General features: G+C 44.1%; 1 protein-coding gene across 1 annotated transcript in view; it reads left to right on the top strand.

Annotated features, from left to right (window-relative positions):
• Positions 1-13,373, top strand: part of PARK2 (parkin RBR E3 ubiquitin protein ligase) — a 1,789,008-nt gene that overhangs the window by 296,983 nt on the left and 1,478,652 nt on the right. The gene's annotated exons all lie outside the window — the stretch shown is intronic.

Below are 13,373 nucleotides of genomic sequence, written 5' to 3' on the forward strand. Positions count from 1 at the left end.
TGCTGGTTGCAGTTATGGTGGGAGAGGTTGTGGCTGCTGCGTCTGAACATGAGTCTCAGGCACAGGCAGTGGCTCTGGTCGTACTGCTGCTCCCCTCTCTTTACTGCTTGTAGCAGCCTCTTCCCTTGTAGCAGGAGGAAAGAGGCTGCGTCTGAGTTTGATGGGGGGAAAAACTGCAGCTCTCCCACTTGCAACCCCCCTCACTCCCCTTCGTGCAGGCTGGCCAGTGTGGCCACCTGCCTTTCCACCCCACTTCATAATGTGTTCCTTCGTATGTAAACTGGAACCTCTAAGTGTGCTATGCGCTGCGGATTAGATTTCCGGATGTTACGTAAATGTGTTTGTGTGTGTAGATAATATATTGAGGAGCATTGGTGTGGTGGAAAGAATGAATGATGTATAAAAAATACATATATAAACTAAATTCCTATATATAGAATAGATCCTAGACTACTACTAACCCTATCCAATAAAAGCATAAACTAATATGAATAGTTATAAAATAAAAGCACCAAGCTCTCAGAAATCCCTGTTGCTAGCATTGCAAGCAGGGAATCTGTTGAAGATCAGGGCTTTCAGCCATCGTGGTCTGACACGGAGGTGCTGGAGAACACCAGCAGCTCAGAAATCGACCCCAAAGCAGAAAGCGGGGGAGCTGAAAAACTGCTGCCTTTTATGCATTTTCTCTGCCCCTCCCCCAGAGCACTGGGATTGGAAGGGACCTCAGAGAATGCTGACAGGTCACTGGCCAGCCACATGTCAGTCATGAAAGCACTCCTTCCCCCTCTCCCCCTCCCTCCCCTCACTTTCCTTTTTCTTCCCCCCCACAGGGAATCCAGTATAGGCAAGTCGAATATTTGACCCCCGCTGTTAATATTTGACTTGCACTGTTAATATTCGACTTCCGGTATTCGATTTGACAGCTATTCGACCAGCTGCTATTCTACTTGACTTTCACTTTTCAAGGTCAAATATGTTGAATATTGTTGAATCAAATATTAAGTCGAAGCTTTGCACAGCCCTAATACATATAGACTGTTAATATATTGTTAACATAGATCAACTATAGATTAAACAATACTTTGGTTTAAGAAGGCTCTTTGGAGTCCCTGTGTTCAGCAGTGGTTATAGCTTCCAAAGAACTGCAGGACCTGCTGGGTAAGCTTGGTTGATGAACACAGTCTGGTAGTTCAGGGATCTGATCAGAGGGAGAAATTGTATGACTTAGGCCCGGAGAAATGAAGGCTTAAGGCCTGGGACTTCAAGAGTTTGGACCAGAAGACAGGAGAGAAGTGCAGCTAGCCCTGATCTGTGACTTTGAATCTTCAAGAATCAAAGACCTAGGCTTATGTTCCCTTTCCTACTTGGACAGCACAAATACATTTTTTTTCTTTTGTGTACAATGGTTAAATACACTACAGATAGATTAGGTATGGAAGAAGTCTGACAATTCCCATTTCAACAGTCCAAGGGCAATATTTCTGACTCAGGTTCTGATTCTAGGGCTCATTTGTTTAGATTTATTAAAGAATAAGATATAATTGCATTCAGTTTTCACACAGAATTAGCACATACTTACCAAATATATATGTCAGGGGATATAGTTATTCAGAAGGTTAATGATGTAAACCATGTAAAAGAACTATAACTGTAACTGAGATTCTATGCAGAAGTCTGAACAGCTATGGCAATACAGGACAGGCCTTGCACTGATTTAGCTATGTCAGGAGTAGCCGGTAAAGATCAGGTAATTTTCCTAGCAGGAAACTAGATGAACACATAAAAAGTGACAACACACATAACTCTTAGGATGGTCTAAATGTGATTTAAACCTGAAGTGCACAGACATGTTCAAGTAACCAGCCTGTTCAACTGGTTTATCCACCAGAAGAGTTCAAAAGCATACCTGGAGAATCAAGTACTTTTGAGCTGGGTCACTGTGAGCTGGTTCAGTGTTATGTGTTGACATCAAGCATTCTGTGACACGGATCTGGTCAATCCTCCAATCTTCCCACACTGCATTGCTCTTTGCCCCCTCCAACCATATGCTAACAACCAGCTGTGTCCTTACTTCCTACTTAACTACAGCCCTTACCATGGGTCCAAGCACTCCCCTCCTCCACTTGAGTCAAACAAGCACACTGAAAACTTTGGTAATTTGCAGACCGTTAAAATATATCGAGCTCATATTAAGGAAAACAGGGAAATCCACAGGTCACGCACCCATGGGACTTTGAAAGCATGGGTTCAAGTATTCCCACCCCACTGACCCACTGTGAGGCATGCAGGGATGAGTGCTTACTTCCACCCCTTGTACTAGAGCTGTAGCACTTCACCCAACTGTGAACTGGTTCCGAATCAGTGACATTTTGGATGCAATTGTTATATGTGTGTCTGCACCCCATATATGGCTTTGTGTGACCTATTTGTGCTTGTCTATTTCTTTACTACTTGATACTAGAATTTTTCTTGATGCAAACTTTGTTTTCTTTCACTGCTAGCAGTAGACTTTGTTATAGTCTTCTTTTTTAATGGGGAGAAGGAAAGTAATGTATTATTAATTTCAAGTGGACAGTTGAATTTTTTTTGGTAACTGTCGAGTTAAAAATAGTTGTTAATCTTAGCACTTTCTGGACTAATTCAGAATACTTTCATTTTGCCATGTCACACTCATGGAATAGCCAATCTTTCAGTGGGCTTGGAACGGCTGAACCAGGGATTTTATGTATGTGCAATTTGTCAACCATGAGCATTTTTATATTCTTTTTATTGCTTAAGTCAACAACATCTGAAAATGTAATTTTCACTAAGTGTATTTCTTGAATGGGAGTTTATACCCTTGTGCTTTTTTTCTCCTTCATCTGCTCTTTTTAGGTTGTTTTGACTGCTGGCCAGTTTATTTGATCAGTAACTACTAAATAGTACAGTATTTTATATTTTTGGGTCCTACTTCTTATTTGAATGTCTGCAGAGAGAGAGAGAGAGAAAGCAATCCATGTGCTTAGAATATATATATAGTCAGATAGAGACCCATACAGTGTTACCAACTTTTTAGTAAAAAAAGGCTACAATGCTTGTCCATAACGTCCATAAAAAATTGAGCTGTCTTTATAAGACTAAGAAATGGTGAACTTGACTGAAGACCCATCGTTAGAATGAATCTGGATGCAAATGTTCATGGACAGACAGAGTAGAGAAGCAGCACTTTGTGTCTGAATGGCAGTGTAAATCAGAACCCTGCAGGGAGCTCTCCATCAGGGCTTTGTGATCCACAGGAGTCTCCTTAGTCCCCTCTCCCCACCAACTATAGCATCCTGTCACCTGTAAAAACTGCTTAAATCAAAAGTAGGCAGACTGCATGGCCCTGGGAAGTCTGTGGTACTGGATGTGACGAGGAGTGAGGTGGTGTGTTCAGGATGAAGCAGATGAGCTGGGGGAGCAGGGACAGTGACCCTGTCAAGATGGGGAGAGTAGAACTGGCAGGGGTAGGTTTGGTGGTGGGCTGAAGTAGGGGCAGCACAATGAGGGATGTGGTCTGGGATATCAGGACATGGAAGTTAGTACTGGACCCCTGGAGTGGGGACAGCATGGGATAAAATCATTGCTGCAGTCAAGTAAGACTTATTTGTCAACTTGTCATCACTCATGTTGGTGTTGTATATATATAAGGGCAGGTGAGAAAAGAACATGGATAAACCTAAGAAAGCAAAAGTAGGCCAGATGTATATGCTTCAGTCTTCTTAGACTACAGATAGAGAGTTCAAATAATGGATTTGTGAAGACAAGGAAGGCAAGTACAATACTAAATGCAGCTGATGTAAGATGTTTACTGTAGCACATGGTGGTATATGAAGATATATGCAGCCATGCTGTGATAAGCCCCATGTCAGTTGAATATTACTTGCATGTGGGAGACTATTTACATTTGAACACCCAGATAACATTGATTTTCCTGGGTTTCTGGGTGCAAGCTTGAGCCAGATTTAGAAAGTTAAATAAGTTAACCCTTATTTAAGCCTTTGTTACTGCTGTCCAGAGCCTGGTAGGAGGGTTGTATTTATATTATCTAAAAGGTAAGTCAGGAAAACATATGTCAGTAAAAATTCTGGTCATCAATAAAAATATTTGCAGATTATCAGTAAAAAAAAGTCTTGGTTTGGCAGCCCTATCCAGAATGGATAGAATGTAGCCATCTTAATGCAGGGCTGGGCACATGCAAATAAGCACTGGGTCAGTCCTTGAGCCAGGTGCATATTTCTGGAACTCATCCTCTCCTTTTTCCCTGCCACTGAATGCAGCAATAGGGAAAAGGAGGGAATGAGTGGCAGTGGTGTTCAGCCACACTGACATGCTGATGAGTTCAGAGCTTTCATGCAGCTCTGGAGCCCAGGAGCTGAGCCCAGCTGCTGCCCACCTCCCATTCTTCCCCACTGAATTCACTATCAGGGTAAAGAGGGGATGAGTGGGAGATGAACAGTATCTGGGAGTGCTCCGGCAGTGCTCAGCTCCAGAGCTGCAAAAAAGCTCTGAGCTCAGTGGCATGTCAGCGCAGGCTCTGGTTGGAGCCACAACTTTCATGCAGCTCTGGAGTCCAGGCACTGAGCACCACCACTGCTGCTTATTCCACCCCCACTCCCCCTCTTTTCATGCTTCTGAATTCAGTGTGGGGAAATGGGTGGTGGTAGAAGTGGGAGGCAAATGGCAGTGATGCTCAACTCCTGGCCTCCAGAGCCCTATGAAAACTTTGTCAGCTGGAAGGGGAAAGGCAGTGGAGACCTGCTCTTGGAAGCCCCATATATACAAATCTGTGGGGCTCTAGAACAGCACAGGGCTGGCTACAGCACCTGAAAAAAAGTTATTTCAATGAAAGCTCTGCTGCTCTAGTCCCTATCCCACTGTGTTCCTGAAGTACACAATTCTTCCTTCAGGAGAGACTGGCAAAGTAGTGGGAAGCTCAGGGAGGGAGCTGAGGTTTGGTACAGTGCTGTTATCTGGACAATCTCCAACTGTCATCTGAAAGAATTCTTTAATTACCTTGTGTATTAATCTTAGGGGTGCACCAGTAGAGATTTTTTGGGCTGATACCGATGGTCGATTTTTAAAGAGCCATATTGGCCGATACTGATCCAATTCTAATATGCACCGAAGCAGGTTTGAGACTAGTGTTGGAGTGGTAAGTCTGGTGTGGGGGAAGGGATGAGGGGGCCAAGGCCCACACAGTGAGGGAGGGAGTGGGGCAGCGGCAGATGTTGCTCAGTCCAGGTGGGGGGGGCATGGAGCTGTGAGCAGCTTGTCTGGGGAGTGTGTGGGGGGGCAGCTCCTGCCCTGCATGCACCCTGGGAGGGCACAGGGGGCATGTGCCCCCAGTTCTAAGTGCAGGGTGGGGCAGGCTGCTGTTGCAAGCTGCAGCTGGGGGTTGCACCGGGCTCTTCCAGCAGGGGACTTGGCTAGGCTGGGCTGTGCTTGGAGCGGGTGATGATGGTGCTGGGAGGGGGCTATGGAGGGAGATGCAGTCTCCTCAAAATTTTCTGTAGCTGCCCTGTAGTCCCCTCCCAGTGCTGCCACCGCCCACCCTGAGTGCAGCCCAGCCCATCCCCCTGCTGGGAAGAGCCTGGTATAGCCCCCAGCCTTAGCCCGCAGCAACAGCCTGCCCTGTCCTGTGCAAAGATCTAGGGGCACATGCCCCACCATGCCCTCCCAGGGCGCGTGCAGCAGCAGGACCTGCCCTGGACAAGCCACTCATGGCTCCATCCTGCAACCCACCCAGGCTGAGCAGTGCCTGCCCCTGCTCCACTTTCTCCCTCACTGCAGGGCGCTCAATGTACCCCACCATGCCCTTTCCCTGCCCCCACTCCTTCCCTCACACGAGACTTACCAGGTCGACACTGGTCTCCAAGCTGCCGGGCTGCACTCCTGGCCCTGTGCATGCTGCAGCTGTGCACATGCATGGGGCATTTATCGGCCACATTATTGGCCAAAATAGGGGGAAAAAAGCCCATTTCAAATACAGTCAATTTTCTCTATATCAGTGCCGATCCAATATGGGACCACTATGTCAGTGCACCACTAGTTAATCTAATCAGAGGATAACAAAGTGTAGTTGATACAAACCAAAAAGAGTCTGGGAATGAGAAAAGACTATGCAAAGTTGGAGAAATTTTAAAACTAAGGTTTGCATATAAGTAAAAAGCTAAGAATGCTGTTTTAATGTAGTTGAACAGCAAGTCTCATGGGCTAAGGACAGAAGTTAGACATAAACCAGTTTAAGTGATTAGAAACCAGTTTAAACCTGTAGCTGAACAGAAATTCAGTGCACATAAACTTCTTTCAACTGCTTTCAAAATGGTCAAAACTGGCCAGCCTTCTGGCCACTGCAGAAGGGGAGGGAGGGGTCAATCTAGTGTTCCCAGTTTCTAGCATGAGTCACTGCAGGCATGTGGCTGCATTTCTGGAATCAAAAGTGAATGTCTATTTACTTGCTTCTTCGTTCAACCTACGTAGGTTAGAGTAACCCGCAAAGATTGAATCATTTCAGGCTTGGGCTTTTTGAATGTCTGTATTTGGCCATAAAGATACAAATTCACTGCAGCATCGGTGGAACTGATAAGCCACACTGATACTTACATTGGCAACATCACACAAGCAAAGTTTTCATTAGGATAAAATGTTATTGGGTACAGGCAACTTTTGGTTTTGTAAGAGCAAATACATATTTAATTGTGAATTATTATTTTACCAATGTGGTGGTCCTTGGAAAATTTCACTTGCCATTTCTGTCTCAGTTACTTTGTGACCTTTGACAAGGGGAGTGATTCACTGTACAGTTGTGCCCCAAAGCCTGTGTCTGGTGTGAGAGTGATTTGTGATTAGGAGTTTGAAGGCTAGGCATACATCTCCTCAAAACTGGATTACTTGTGGTGTTTTGGATTGTATAATGAACTGGCATTTTACAAAACTGTTCGTGTCAAGACAGCACTCTACTTCATGGACTCTGAATGGGATCAGATAGTGACTGATAATCATACAATACTATTTTTCTTTGTTCTGTCTTCTCTGATGGCCACTGCATGTGTTCTTAAACAGTTGCTGTTTTGTCTCCTAATAGGGTTATAAAGAGCTATAATGATACTGCCAGTGAATTTTAATCCATTTAATTTATAATTGACTTCTCAGCTGGGGAAAATATTTCCCTAAATACGTTTTGTTTTTTAAATGATATATTACAGTGGTCTCAAAGCATGACTGTAGCTGTAAAAACTACATCTTCAGCCTGATCATGTCTGCAGATTTTTGTTCACAATCAGCTTTCATGGTACAAATTTTATAGATGGAGTTTAGTGAATTTTTATACTTTTTCAGGCTATAAGTGTGATTTCATCATTTTAGCATGTGAAAACACGAGAAAAAAGGCAATCTTAGAGTTTATGTAAGAGTGGGGGAGTGCCATGATAGGAGATGTAAAAGCAGCAGCATTTCAGGCTTTTGAACTGGAATAACAAGAATGAACAAAATGTTCTCAGCCTGTTCTTCTTCATTCTTCCATGAATTCTGTCTGCATTTTATTTTTTTGCTTAACTCTGACAGAAGCTAAGTACAGACGTTCAGAATGCCTGAAGGGGAAGCAATCTAATTTTTGTGCTTTACTCTAAGGGCTGTAGGTTAGGTTGGGGTGAACATAACAGACATTTTCTCATTGGTGGCAGTGACATGCAGGCTGCTTGTACTGGCCAAAGCCAGTAGTTTGGGGGCACGCCAGCATACCTCCCAGCAGGCTGCTGGAGAATGCAAAGCCCAGCCGAGCAACCAGCCACTCCTGATTGGCCAGCATGGCCCTCTCCCCAGCCCCACCCTGCCAGCCAGTGGATGGCTATCAGCAGTGGCAGGGGGAGAGGGCCCCACCCTGGCCCTCCCAGGCCCAAGCCAGAACAGCTTGGGGAGGGGCACACGGCAGGGGTCTCCATTTGCCCACTGCCCAACTTTCCTGACAGCCGGCATGGCCCTGTTGGGATCCAGAGGCCTTTAGGCCTGGGTTTGACCTTTGTCTTTAGCTCAAGCTGCGTGCTTAGCTTGAATTGTGGTCAAGACATGCACCCAGTGAAAGGAGCAGACAGAAAAATACTGTCCCTGACTTAAAACAAATCAGGAAGTTGTCTAACTAAATTGAATAAATGTAACCTGAGCAAAAGAGGAATAGTCAGAGCAAAATCGACCCCACCTAAGAATGAAAAGAATGAAATTCCAGTTAAAGGTAACCATATTTGGAAAACAGAAGAAAAATTATTATTATGCATTAGGAGGAAGTCTTAAGCTAATTTTCTGTATTAAGACATGCCAGCTCTCTGGTATATAAAGAGAGGTAAGAGAGTGTACCCTTCATGATACTCCTGAAGAAAGCTTGAAGAGATCCTATCTTGACATCAAATGTGGGAACCAGGAGCCCCGGACAAGACTTCACAGCCTGATCAACCAGTGAAGTTGTGTTCACAACATTATGGGGTGGTGAGCATCTGCTTTGACTAGCTGCAAACCTAATTTTTTAAACTTCTAATGGTGCTTTAATTGTAAGTAAATTTGTATCTCTTAGGGTTCAATAAACTTGCCTTTAAGACAACTGCATCTTAGTCTCCTTGCCTGGTATAAGACTCATTATAGCATAATAGGAAAGCAACATCCCTCAGCCCCACCTCCTGCCTGTGGCTGTCAGCCAAGCTAGGTGGCAGGGGGCAGAGGCCCCTGCTACAGGGGTCCCCCCCACCTGTGCTGGTTCAGGTCTGGGGGGGTTGGGATTGGGTCCCTGTGGTGGGGGTTTCTGCTCCTTACCTGCTACCTGGCCCTGCAGAGACCCATAGGCAGGAGGTGGGACTGGGGGCCATGTTGGCTGTCAGTTGGTTCAGGCATTGTGGGGGCAGGGTGGAGGCTCCTACCACGTGCTTCCCCCAGCTGTGCTGGCTTGTGCTGGGGCCAGGTTTGGGCCAGGCCTGGGCCCACTAACAGGTACCATGGCCCCCAGCCCTACCCCTTGCCTGCAGCTGGCTCTGTGGAAGCCGACTCAGCTAGAGCAGACAAGTCCAGGTTGAGGTTAGCATTGTGCCCTCCCATGTGAGGGGAAGTTAGCAAGACCCTGCAAAGCAACCTGGGAGGCTGGGGTTCTGCAATCTGACTTGAGTTGCTAGGGGATCTGGTACAGAAGTTTCACAGACCAGTCTAACCTAAATCACTTAAGTCTAATACTATATCCTTCCAGGTCTATCTGAGACTGGGATCTGCCATTTTTAAGTGCCCATTGAAATTCTGTTTGGTTGTAGGTATAGACCAGTTTCTAATCACTTATACTGATATAAGTATAACTTCTGTACCTGGCCAGGCACTGCATTTTTTATTACTATAAACTGTGTACTTTGACTGCTTGAGAGTAGATCAGTTACCTTCCTCTGCCAAATGAAACTTCCCACCAGGGCTAAGTATAGACAGTTGAAAAGCCAGAGATTGAATCGATTCAATTTTTGCAGGTTAGTCTAAGATGCAAAGATTAAATTAAGAAACAACTGGACACACATTCACTTTTGATTCAGGAAATGCAGCCACATGCCTAGAACATATAGCCAGCCAATGTATTCACTTCATTTCCTCTTCCTGCTGCCCCAAGGTCTCTGGGTTTTGGGGTCCATAATCACAAAAGCAGGACTCTGCAGAGTTGCTCATCATTTTATCCTCCTTCCAGGGGCCTCTGGGATTTATCGTCCATAGTTGCAGCCAGCAGTAACTTTCAGTAAGTTTATCAGGGCAGGACAGCTGTGTTCTGGGGGAAGAGGGTTTAGGCAGGGAAGAAAGGTTTAATCCCCACTCCCTGGCCACAGACCCCAGCTGGGGTATGCCGAGACTGGGGGAAGTCCCTGCCTTCTTCTCCCCTGCCCCCAACCCTTCTCTTCTGGAGGAGACAGCACTGCCCAGCGCAGGGTTGGAAAGCATACTGGGATGCTGGGGAACTCTGACTGAACTTACAACAGGAAGGAGTTTGGGACAGAAGTTTCATAAATAGATTTAACCTAAATCAGTTCAGTCTGATACTACATTCTATCTGGTTTACCTTAAACCAAGTTCAGCCATTTTGGCTAGGGGCAGACATTCAAAAAGCTAGAGCCTGAACGGATTCAATTTTTGTGGGTTAGTCTCACCTGGCTAGGCTAAAACGGTTTATAACTGCACAGACATCCCCTCTGGACTGAAAAAATTAGGGCACATGCTTGCAGTGGCTCAGGCTACAAGCCAGGGGGTGCTAGAGCAGCTCTCCCTTCCCATCCACAGAGCTGAGCTGAGGGAGGGCGTGGCCAGGTCCTGGCAGGATGCTCTGATATTCTCCCTCTCCTGAGTGGCCCAGCAGGGAATGTTTATCACCCCTAACTCAGTGTTTATCAACCCATTAAGAAAACAAAGCCTCTCTTCATTAGTTCAAGCTCTTCTTAAACAGTGTTTCCAGGGAAGGACATTAAGCTACCTGTTGATTAGCTCCAAAAAGCCTGCTGTGGAGCAGAGAGCCCCACCCAGTCCAGAGAGCATCCTGGGATGCTTCAGTGGTATGCTTTATCTTAAGCCAGGAAGGGGTCTGAGACAGACATTGAATAGACCGGTTTGACCCAAATCAGTTAAGTGTGATACTACATTCAACCAGGTTTATCTCAAAACAGTTTCAGCCATTCTCAAACTGGTTTATGTGCACTGAACATCTGTTCTGGTACAGGTTTAAACCAGTTTCTGATCACTTAAGCTGTTTTATTTGTAATATCTGTCCCTAGCCTTTGAAACTGGTTTATGTGCACTGATTTTCTCTTCTGTTACAGGTTTTAACTGGTTTCTGATTACTTAAACCTGTTTATGTGTAACTTCTGTCCATAGCCTACCAGGTTAAAATCTTCACTTAAGTATGCAGTTTTCTCATACCTTACCTACTATGCTTGCTCTCATACTGCTGATATATCTGGCTTGCTTGCTAAAGGATAGTGTGGACCAAACCCCACCCCAAGTTCCCCAAAAGGAAACCTTTGAACTTACCTACTGACCAAGAATATGTCATGTTCTGTGATTGTTGCACATTAAGAAATATGCTTTAAAAACACAAGTCCCAGAATGTTATAGGAAAGTAAAGGGAAAAGGAGTTTTAGGAATCTTTCAGTATGAGCATACCTGTAGTAAGCTGTGCAGAAATATGGGATAATTTGGAAATTCCTCTTAATGCTTCCTTCTTAGTATAAATGTAAATGAAACCACAAAGGAGATTTAAAGCTATAACTAGACTTTAACTAACCTATCACAGTGGTGAACATAATTATTGTGGCTTTTTTTAACCTGCAGCAAACTGTGATCATTGAGCACTGAGTTGCATTATTCATCTATGTTTGTGGCATACACACAACTATGTCTTCAGGGTAAAGAAAGAAGAAAAAACAAGTTGTCCTTTTTCAAACTCAGATGGCAGCATCTTTCTGATGTTTAACATTAATGTTGTGTCATATGTTTGTAATTTATAAATAATCCAATATGTAAAGGGGGTCATATCCTTGTGCACTGTTGCTAATATTATCTTACTTTGTTAAGAAGCAGTTTCTGTGTTGTCTGTCTAGTCCAAAGAAGTATCAGTAATGACATGCACAGGTTATGCAAATCTTCAGCATATCTGGGTTTGGTTTGGGGATTTTTTGGTTTTTTTTTTTTTTAGCAATTTTGAAAAATCTTCTTTCTCTCTCCATTAGTACAACACCTATACATAAAGAGGACTTAATCCTAATTGGGGGTTTCTGGCATAAACTCTAAGTAATTTATGCCATTACTATCTTAAGATGGAGAAAATGAAAGGTTTTGGAAAAAATAGTTTTAACTGAAGTTCAGTTGTCACTTAATAAAGAGAAGACAAGTACTTTTTTTCTTATCTTGACAGTTGTTCTCATAAATGAATAATAGATACGCAGTAGGCCCTGTTTACAACTTGCTAATACTTAGAACATAAAATTGTAATTGGGCATAAAAAGCATTATTTTTCTAGCACAAAGTGTTTCTTATTCAGATAAACGTGTCAGTATGGTGATACAAGCAAGAAGATTGGATTACAAGCACGTGGACTAGAAATCTTTATGAGTAATCTCACAAAGGGCTTCCCTTATTGACTTACATTTTAAGACTGAATTTTCTAAGATTTTCATCAGACTAAGAACACGATTGAGAAAAACAGGATAAAATGCAAGGGATGGTGCCTTACTTTTGCTTTATTGTGCTCACAGTTAGTAGGGACAGAAGTTACTACTCTGATTTGCTAGGTCATTTTATTTTATGAATGAAAAATATGTACTGGTATGTGTATTTGCATCTGAAGAAAAGCCAGCTAGCTGCTGAGCATATTTGCACATATAAACCTATATTCATGCATTATGCCTAGGCCTTTCTCATTATTCTTTTTATTATCTGCACTGAAATTTACAACATAGCAAATGAAAACCAAATAATTAAAACATAAATTTATAAACATTATATAGTGTAGTGACCTGGTGAAAATATATGTGCATCCTTTCCTTGTGTGCTCAGTTTTGCAGAATGATAAGGATTGTTTTTAACTTAAGAGGTAAGAGCTTGTATGTTGAAAAAAAGTAGGTGCAAGTCCTAGTTAAGTAGCTGCTTTGAAGTTTCACATGACTATGGTGCAGGCCATGATGGTAACTCTTCAGTCATAGATTTCGTAGACATTTGGGCTGGAAAGGACCCTGGAGGATCATCGAGTCCAGCCCCTGCCCCACGCGCAGGAAATCAGCAGGGATCATAGGATCCCAGCAAGATAAGCATCCAAACGTGTCTTGAAGGCATTCAAAGTGGGTGCTTGAACCACCTCTGGTGGCAGTCTATTCCAAACCTTGGGGGCTCACACAGTGAAGAAGTTCTTCCTTATGTCCAGCCTTGAATTGGTTGCAGCAGAGTTTGTGACCGTTCGATCTTGTCATCCCCTGGGGCACTCTGGTGAACAGATGTTCTCTCAGATCCTGATAAGCACCCAGATAAACTTCTAGGTGGCCACCAGCTAACCCCTGAATCTGCATTTTTCTAGGCTGAAGAGTCCCATGGCTCTCAGCCTCTCATCACAAGGTCTGTTTTCCTGACCTCTGATCATGTCCATGGCTCTCCTCTGCACTCTCTCAGGCTTTTCCACATTCTTTTTGAATTGTGGAGCCCAAAACTGGACACAGTACTCCAGCTGTTGCCTCACCAAGGCCGAGTACAGGGGGAGAATGATGTCCTGGGATTTGCTTGAGAAGCATCTATGGATGCAAGCCAGCATTTTGCTCGCTGTGCTAGCCGCAGCATCACACTGAAGGCTCATGTTCATCTTGTGG

Source organism: Gavialis gangeticus, unplaced genomic scaffold (assembly GCF_001723915.1).
Source record: "Gavialis gangeticus isolate Ggan-Ray unplaced genomic scaffold, GavGan_comp1, whole genome shotgun sequence".
Classification (NCBI taxonomy): Eukaryota; Metazoa; Chordata; order Crocodylia; family Gavialidae; genus Gavialis; species Gavialis gangeticus.